Below are 10,645 nucleotides of genomic sequence, written 5' to 3'. Positions count from 1 at the left end.
AAACTCCTTATCTCTGTTACGATGGTTAGTTGCTTCCAATCCATCACAGCCTCCACCTTAGCTGGATCTACAGCTATTCCCTTCTTACTCACCACGTGATCCAAAAACTTCACCTCACTCTTCCAAAACTCACACTTAGACAATTTCGCATAGAGTTTCTTCTCCTTTAGAATATTCAACACGGTCCTCAAGTGTTCCGCATGCTCTTCTTCAGTTTTGGAATAAATTAGTATGTTGTCAATGAAAACAACAACAAATTTATCCAGAAACGGACGGAAAACTCTATTCATGTAATCCATAAATACCGGAGGAGCATTCGTCAACCCAAAAGATATTACAGTGTACTCGTAATGACCATAACGAGTCCTGAAAGCGGTCTTAGGGATATCCTCACCTCTCACCATTATCTGGTGATAACCGGATCGCAAATCGATCTTGGAGAAAACCCCAGCTCCTTGTAACTGATCCATGAGATCATCAATTCTCGGCAATGGGTACTTATTCTTTATTGTAACCTTGTTCAGCTGCCTTTAATCCACACAGAGCCACATACTCCCATCTTTCTTCTTTACCAGTAATACTGGAGCACCCCACGGGGAAACACTCGGTCGGATAAAGTTCTTACCCAACAAATCCTATAACTGAGACTTAAGCTCGGCCATCTCTAACAATGACATCCTATAAGTAGCACTTGAGATTGGTCCCGCCCCAGGCACCAATTCAATAGCAAACTCGACCTCTTGGTTAGGTGAAAATTCATCAATGTCATCGGGAAACACCTCCGAAAACTCACACACTACCGGAATTCGATCCAAACTTTGATCATCACCCGAAACACCCGTGGTTAATAACAGGATACCCTAACATTCGATTTCGGAATAGCTCACCATCATCGAATTCAAGTAATAATTATTCACCACGACTGGCCCTTCTGTATCTTCCAGCATAAAGTGCACCGACTTTGTAGAACAATTAAGCAGGACATGGTTCTCAGATAACCAGTCCAATCCCAAGATAAGATCAAGACCGATCATCAGCAAGCAGATTAAATTATGGACAAAATCACGCTGCTTGAACCTAAACGAAACTTTCGGGCATCCTAGCCTAGTTACCATGGCTTCATGGGTAGCATTATACACTTTTAGGTCATAACCTAAGGTTACAATCTTCAATCCTAACTCATGGGCTTTCTCAAATGCAATGAATGGCGATGCTCCCAAATCAAATAAAGCATTTAAAGTTTGACCAGCTATTCCACAGTTACCTCGGATAAGTGCCTCAGATCGCTCAGCACCTACAGCTGAAGTGGTGAACACCCGACCAGTCTGTTGTGCTTTCCTAGCACCTTGTTTCTGCTTCTCCAGACAATTTGTGGCTTTATGCCCCGCCTTTCCACAATTGTAGCACAAACCCCATCCGGCCTTGCATGGTACTCCCGGATGGTGACTTCCACACCTAGTACAAGCTTGATCATTCTGAGGCTGCTTTCCAAACCTTTTCCCTTTAGAGTTGTTGTTGTTGTGCCTCCTAAAAGAACCTCCCCTCTTGAAAGTTGGACCTATAGGTGCAAAGCTCTCCCCTCAATTCTGTGGGAATGATCCTTTGTGACTCCCTCTCTCAGCAGCTGCCTTCTTCACGCACTCTTCAGTAACTCTACATTTGTTCACCAACTCGGAGAAAGTTCTGATCTCCATTGGTCCCACTGAGCTGAAAATATCACTCCGGAGTCCTCCTTCATACTTAACGCACTTCCATTCCTCATAGTCTCCCAGAGTCCCCTAGCACATACGGGAGAACCTGAACAACTCCTCAAACTTGTCAGTATACTCAGATACGGACATAGTACCCTGCTTCAGGTGCAGTAACTCAAGCTCCTTAGCCGTCTTAGAAGAAGTCAGAAAGTACTTCTTATAGAACTCCTCTCGGAAGACATCCCAGGTGATATAGTCATCACCCTGCTGCAGGAGACGTCAGATTCCTTGCCATTAATGCGACGCTTCATCAGTGAGTAAATAGGTAGCAAACTCAATACGCTGTCCTTCAGGCACCACCTGCGCTTGTACTGCTCGTTCCATAGCCTGAAACCATGTATCGGCTTCAGTCGGGCTAGTAGTTCCCTTGAACTTAGGTGGATTAACCTTCAAGAAGTTTGCCAATGTCATCGGGCCCTGAACTCCACCTCCGTCATTACCATGGTTGTTCAGCTGTTGACCAAGAGCCTCAGCAGTCGCTTGCATAGCAGCAGCCATGTTCTCCAACGCAGTCATAAAGTTCACCGGGTCATTAGGGTTAATCTCCGGTGCACGAGCATTCGTATGACCTCTCCCACGGACTCTAGCGCGTCCATGAGGCGCCATCTGGTTCCTATACACACCAAACAATCGATATTAAGTTGATCAGTCTCAATATCGGAAGTCTAGTGTTTCAAAGTCCCAAATGCATGCTCATGAACGTTTATGCCAATTATATCAAGCAGATATACTAATAGCACATAACACACATACAAAGAATGCATAGAAGCATAGTCAGTCCGTCCCTCAGGCTCTACAGGAACGAACTGCTCTGATACCATAATGTAACACCCTACCATACAGAGTCTTATGCTTAAGTCATAATTCAGAGATGGCAAGGTATTACGACCTATAAAATAAAAATTTAGTACGAATAGTATTGTAAAAAATGATTATAACTAGGAGCCTTTTTAAGAAAAAGGGGTAAACAAAAATCGTAACTCAAAAAGCACAACACTCCGATCAATAACGTAACCAACAAGGATAAACCAGCGCAAGATTATATATATACAAAAGAGTGTCAAAAACGAGAATATCAAAACTCAAAAGCCGGTTGCTAAGATAACCGGTCCAAGCATAGCAACATATATATATACAAGTAAATAAAATAGGAAACCCCAAGGAAAATCCAAAGGGACACAAAACTGAGAACCTATTCTCCAAAATCTCCTATAAGAGGAGTCATCACAGTTTGTATTATTCAATGGAGATAAAGTATCTAAGTGAAATCATAAAAACAAAATAGAGTCCCGAGAACAAAAGATCTTCGCTAATCCAGAAATCTCCAGCATGCTTCAGCGAGAAGCCTCACGTCCTGCATCTGAAAAACACAAAATTCGCATGGGTGAGAACCAGAGGTTCCCAATACGGTAACAGCTTCCACATATATAATATATAATAATAGAGGAAAACCGAAGGCAATCCTAGGACTTCCTCCAGATAAAATCAAGCTTATAAACAAGCTAAACCATAAAGGGCATCTGACTAAAGATTCTTCAGTCTAACTAATACTTCCCTTTCCAATTCCTTCAAACCTCCCAACCACCAGCAGGAGTATAATATAGCAACCACAGTTATATCAGACAAGAGATATAGAAATAGGAACAAATAAGGCAGTTAGATAAATAGCAAGTAATATGCAGTCAAATAGGCAATCTCAAACAGTTCACATAGTATGCATATGATGAATGCCTGTCCCTAATGGCTGATGATATCATCTGTCGGTTATAGAGCCAACCCGACAAGTCCTGGTAGCTAACCATTAGACTGTCCCTCTGTCGTGTCTCCCCAACTCGAGTTATACTCAATATTAACTTGATCATAATCATGATCCATATCCATCATGGTGAATATTTATGGGGGTGAGCTCATCCGGGGCTTTCACAGTGCCCGGCCACCCTGACGACATAGGGTCAAAAGAGCTTTGAGTCTCAACCTAGAGCACGTGGTGGCTAGCCACTGCTTTCTCCCAGGAAAACACTCATCTCTGATAGTGGAAGTGCAAACATTCACAATTCATTCAATAGCATATATGCATTTATACTTAGCCATAATCATGGCTCCGCCGTAACACGGCAATAATCCAGCCATCCGGCCCACGGTTAAATCCATAACCAGCCAATTCATTAACAATTACGGCTCTTCAGCCCATGGCATAACAAGCACTTCTACCGCCATCCTCCATCTCTCACATAATCATCTTTGATCCTCATTGATCATTCATTTTTCCCTTGCTTCACTCACAAGTTACCACATCTTCTAGCTCCTTTTCTCATTGCTAGGCATATCATAATGATTTAAGACACAAGTGGTGAGATCGGAGGCTTAGAAGTATGAAATTTGGCTTTTAAAACTCAAAAATCAACTTTGGGATGAAAACAGAGCCACGCGTACGCGCACTCCACGCGCACGTGTGGATGGCCACAAAGCTCATCGGCGCGCAAGCATCATACACGCGGACGCGTGGGTTGAAAATTAGCCAAACGACGCATACGCGTCAGCTACGCGCACGCGCGGGTACATTTGTGCCCCAGGCACAAAACTTGCACAACTTTGGCACAACTCTCGGGAAAATGGTTGGGCATTGGGTGCATGACATCAACGCGCATGCGTGGATGGTGCCTTTTTGAAAAACGGCGCGTATGCGCCAAGTGCGCCTACGCGCGGAGGGTCATTTTGCTAAAAGTTTTCTAAGTTAAAAGCTGCAGAATTTACAAATCCAACCCCCAATCTTCCGACGGACATAACTTTCTCATTTTAAATCGTTTTCCGCCCGTTCTTCCAACGGCATGGACATCCCGGATCCAATTTCATTTCTAAATAAGTTTGGTACAAAACCAGGATCCGTAGTCCAAGTTATGTCCCGTCAAAGTATGCCCAAAAAACTATGTTTTCATACAAAACCACAAGGTGCCATTTTCAAAACAAGACATTTTCAACTCTTTTCAAAATCAACCAAAACATGCCAATTTCAACCCTTTTTGAAATCAATCAAAATGTACCAAAATCAACATCAAGCCTCCTCAACTCACACATCAACACTTAACCACAAGTCACAAAACATCATCCCACCATTTTAACACTTCCCAATCATATGGCCAAGATACAAACGCATAAACATATCATACATACTTTCTCATCCCAATTTCCAATAATACCATTTCTAATTAACCATCATTACACACACTCAATATCATACTCACCACCAACATGGTGTCACCGACTATTCAACCTCAATTACTCATCAAGCATAATTCTCATACATCATACAATCAAGGCATCAATAATTATCATCACATATATGACCACATCATATATCTCAATCATTCAACAACATCAACAATTCAATGCCTATCTTAGGGCCTCTAGCCTAAGTATTTCCTACCACATTACATATTAGATACGAGAAACCGAGACCATACCTTAGCCAATTTTCCCAAGCTCAACCGGAGCACTTCCAATCCACTTGTCCACAAGCCCTCTAGATCTCAACACCTCTAAGCACAGATTTTTACCACCAAAAATCTCTTTTCAAACTTTCCATGGTCTCAATCAAGCCCCAAAATTCACATACACACAACCTAAGCCACAATCATCATACCCATACACAATATCTCAATACCCAAACATCATAGAACAACAAATTACACTAGGGTTGAGAATCTTACCACACCCAAGGTCCAAGGAGGAAAGATTAATCTTCTCCTTCAAGAGAGTTGGGTCCTATAACATCAAAGAGCCCAAAATCTCAATATTTTTGCTCATAAAACTCGAAAACAAGGATGGAAATTCGAAGAGAAAAATGTGGCTTACCTCAAGATTGATTGTATAGGTTTTATAGAGCTCTCCGCGATGAACGCGTGACCGCAAACGGTGCGACAATCGGAGCTCTAGATCAAAAGTTATGGTGGTTTGAAAATCAAATGAGAAAAAGAACTTGAGAGAGTCCTTTATGGCCTCCATTTCAGCGTGAAAGAGAGTGTTGTGAGGAGAGAGTATATATATATATATATATATATATATATATATATATATATATATATATATATATATATATATCGACTTGACTCTTCTTATGAAACTTGTTTTTTGAATGTCCTGGTTTTTTTTTCCTTTATTAGAATAGTCAATCTAAACAAATTCCTTATGCTAAAGAACTAAATCTTTGGATAAAAACTAAAAATATTGAAATTTGAGTAATTTAAATAAAAAAATTTTCTTTATTTCTTTTTTTATTTATTGTTGAAATGAATATAAATGAAACAGAAATATAGTCTAGTTCTATCTATATCCTTTGTTGAATTACATGATGTGAAGGAAAATTAGTTTAGATTTTTATGAATTCTTGTACGTCTTCCGTGTAATTTTCATGCAATGCACGAAAAATTTTTGTTCAATTCATATTTTTGTTAGAAATTGTTAAATTTATTCTTTAGTATCTATTTAATCTGTAAATATTTTATTACTCAATACATAATATATTTTTGTATAAATATTTTAAAACATAATTATAAATTATAAATTTTTGTTACAGTATATATTATTAATAAAATTCTATTATCTATTATTAAAATCGAGTTTTTTTAATTAATAGAATAACTAACAAGTATAATTACCCGTGCCATGCACGTGATAAGATTGAAATTATAATTTTAAATTATTTTTTTAAATTAATTTGAATTATAATAATTTAATTAATATAAAAGTTACATGTTATGTATTGTTTGTTTTTTTTAATTTAGTTTTAATTAGATTAACTCTAAAATAGTTATTAATCGGTTTTAATAATCTACTTTTTTTAATAAATCAGACATATATACTGAATATGATCATAAATAATATAGTAATAGTTAAATCCATCAATAAATATATTGGTTATTATCACACTATAAAATAAATTAAATATAAAGGCTATTAACACTTATAAATCTATAAAATCGTAGCGTCTTTGATTCGCGTGCAAGGGTTTACTTATCAAATAAACTTAAAATATGAACAAAAAATATTTATAAATTAGATCTAGCATCACTTGAAAGAATAATGACAAATGTCGTCTTGTTCTTGTCAAATTTGGATGAGACTTTTCATAACCTTATATATTAATTTTGTTAAGTAATTATATATATAATTCTATACATATACATACACTACAAGAAAAAGGCGCATTTGTAACAAAAAATATTGATACAAAACGTCGATATTTTGACACAAAAGTTTTTTGTAACAAAAAAAGGGTTCATTGCAGTAAGTCCCGTTACAAAAAGTTTTTGTAACGAAAAATGGAACTGTTACAATTCAATAGCATATTTTGTAACAATTTTTTCTGATACAAAAAAGCAGAAGCCGTTACAAAAGTGGTAACAAATTTTGATCTTGAAGTTATTTTTCGTGACAGTCAATTTTTTTCCTATCAAAAAAATTTGTTACAAAATGTAACATAATTTGGTAACATTTTTTTTCTTCAGTTACGAAAGCAAATTAATTATTTTGTAACAACTTTTTTTTATTACAAATTACATGCATAATTTACTAAATTATTTTTTAAATTAACTAATATATTAACACTTTTAATAAGTAAGTTTGCATGTATATAATATGCAAAAACATGCATAAGTCAAACAAGATCTTTTTAGCTAAAATTGTCTTGAAACAAAATAACATTAGCTAGTGAGTACATTGATAAGTTCAACCAAAACATAAAAGTTCTAACATAAAAGTTCAACAAAAACATAAAAGTTCTAATATAGATTAATGTCTCTATGCATCAAAACATTCTTGAGCCCTCAAGATAGCATATGATCACCATTTCAGCACTCCTGTAAATAAGAAAAATCGAAACTAAAAAGTTAGAAACAAGATATAACACTATCTATAATTTTTTCACTAAGTTTTATCCAAACTGTTTAGAAAAAATTCGGCAGAACCTCCCCTAAAACTTAGATATTTCTACCGTCCACGGTTTCAACAAACACAACTAATTCACAACTTATGTCTCAGCCATACCCAACCAAATTTATCAAACCAAATAATAGGACATTTATCATTTTTCAACCATGACACAAGTAAAATGTGATAAATAGATCCATATATAAATTAAAGTATACTAATATAAAATGGGAATCACCTACGAGTTCAAAACTTAGAAGTTAAAATTAACTAATTCCTTAAGAATATATTCTCAGAGTTCAAAACTAGCCAATCAAAAATACAAATTATCAAGAATTAATAATTCAATATGTAAACTTGGGCTAACTAATCACAATTCAATCACAACTTAGTGAACAAATTTATTAAATTTATATAAGTATCAATTGTCAAACAATCAAATTTAGGACTCGTATAACAGAGGGCGGTATAGTTGATGATCCATCAGTATCAGCAAACTAAGATAAAGAAATCAGATGATGTGCAATAATGTTCAATTATTGAAGGAATACAATTAAAACACAACAAAGGCTCAGATAAGGCTTTTTTAAATAATTATTCAGTATTTTACCCAAACCAATGATATTGTTAAACCTTATATTCTAAATAATTTTTTAAAATAAAGTATGAGAATCACAAGTTCCCATGTACAAGCCATAATAAGCAATTAAGCATGACTTAAAATATAAGCAGGAAACAAAAAATTTAGCAGCTAAGAAACAGAGGCGAAGTATATCATGAAGCTCTCTAATCAGAAAAGTAAGCAATGTTTGCCGAAATCAATATCCTACTTAGTCCATCAGTCGGAAGGGCAAAAGAAAATGTAAAATGTGAAATAGTAATGCGATACACTCATATACTCAAACTTTCATTATTGAAATGAATGTACCTTTGAAAGCCTTTGTATACGCGACGCTGCAGCTTTGCGAATCACAACAGTATCAGATACTACTTCCAGTACATCCTCGACTAGGAAAGAGTAAGTACTCACCTAAAAGTATGGCAATCAAGAATTATAATTTGTAGACTAAACCCCTTAGGAGTCACAAATGATCAAAATGAAGGAATTATGACTTGGATTTGTTAACATAGGATGTAGACTTTCATTTCTAATTGGATTGGCAAAAATTGCATGCTATTTTGAGTTCTGAACTTGGTTTTATTAACCTTACAAAGAGGCACTAACTTACCAAACTTGAAGGTATAATTGATAGTCCAAATGAATCAAGCTCAAGTTCTTCAACAGCACCTGAATTGAGGCTGAACGTGTATCTACGCACCTAAGAGTTTAGACTTCCCTTATCAAAGTTTAGACTTCAACAACACCTGAATTTAGGTTTTATCCATTGAAGATGAAAGCAGAATCTGCATCAAGAGATATTATATATCAGACTAACATTCAAACAGAACACATAAGAGAGACAAATATAGGATGTCTAGTAGTGTCATATCTAAAAAAGAAAATATTGTACAGGAGCTATCCTAAATGCATTTGCAGTTTATAAGATTATAATTATTCTTAATCACATTTGAGGTGAACAAGTGCATTAGTACCTTAGAATAATACTCAATTGCATTTTTGAAGTCCTTGTCTCCAAATGCAATATCCCCAAACTTTTTTGTATTCAATATATCTTGCACTTGTTGTGTCCACTCTTGAAAGAAAGTTGCAACAACATTCTTGGTTAATTGACAAGAGAAACCACAAAAGAAGTTGGCAGAACAAGATATACAATTATAGTCTTGTGAGAAATTACCAAGGGTTTGTGCTAATCAACATCTCAGTACAAATAGAAGAAGAAAAAACAACAACCAACATAGAAAGTAGACCTGCTTGCGATCAATGAATATAATTAATTGGGGATTCTTAAATTAAAATCAATAACTTTATAATAATATCCCCTACCTCAAAGTGTCGAGACCCACATAATTCGAAACTGCAACAACCGTAAACAGTGAATCTGGCCTGGATTAGGTAGTGTTTCTCCAGCGACATGGTGCTCCAGTGAAGGCTGAATAGAGGACATGGGCGAGCAGGTACCAGTGCCAGTTGTAGCAGAACCAAAACGACCGTTCCAACAAGTTCAAACGACCTTCTCCAGCAACCGCAGCGACAACGTGAACGCTTCCCACGACGGCGCGACGAGCGGCTCTGTGTGTCACGTCTCTTCCTCTCCCCTCTGTCTAACGGCTACGGCGATGGTTGTGGCTACAGAGACAAGCCCTAGCAGCGGTGGTCGAAGCTCCAATAGCAGCAAGCAGTCCTCCTCCTTCGCGTTCTGCTCTCTCCATGAACTCCTCTTCCTTTGAAGTTCGAACGACGATGGCGACGGCTTCTCGGCAACGACGATGGTGAGACACGGCGGGATAGCAGCAGTAGCGGCGACGCATGGACGGCGATGAAGGTGGCTGGCAAGACGCTTCCTCTCTAACCCGCGAGCTCTCTCTTCCCTCTTAGTGACTCGACGGCAACTGGCAGGGCGCAACGACGGCGAGGGCCACCAGTGGCGGCGCATATCCTTCCTCCCTTCTCTTCTCTTCTCCCGTTCTCTCCTTCCTTTCTTGTTGTGTGTGTGAGTATTTTGCTGGAAAAGGGGAATTAGGGGCTGCACTTAGGGTTTTTTTTGCTGCTTCCCCTTTTTACTTTTAACATTTAGTAATTGGGTATCTTAGATTTTTTTTTCTTTTATATTTAATTATTGTTCTTTGTAAATATAATTTAATTAAATTTTTTTATGTTTTCACAAATTAATTTTTAGTTAACATTAAAAATCTAATTATGAATAAAAATTATATATTAATTTTTTTTAAAAATATAAAATAATGCTTATAATTTTTAAAAATTAATGAATACAAACAACATGTAAAAAATTTTAATTTTTGAAATAAAATAAAATTATTCTAAAAAAATTATATAAACAAATTTTTTT

Source organism: Arachis stenosperma, chromosome 3 (assembly GCF_014773155.1).
Source record: "Arachis stenosperma cultivar V10309 chromosome 3, arast.V10309.gnm1.PFL2, whole genome shotgun sequence".
Classification (NCBI taxonomy): Eukaryota; Viridiplantae; Streptophyta; class Magnoliopsida; order Fabales; family Fabaceae; genus Arachis; species Arachis stenosperma.
The sequence above is the reverse complement of the archived record's forward strand: the minus strand, read 5'-3'. Positions refer to the sequence as shown.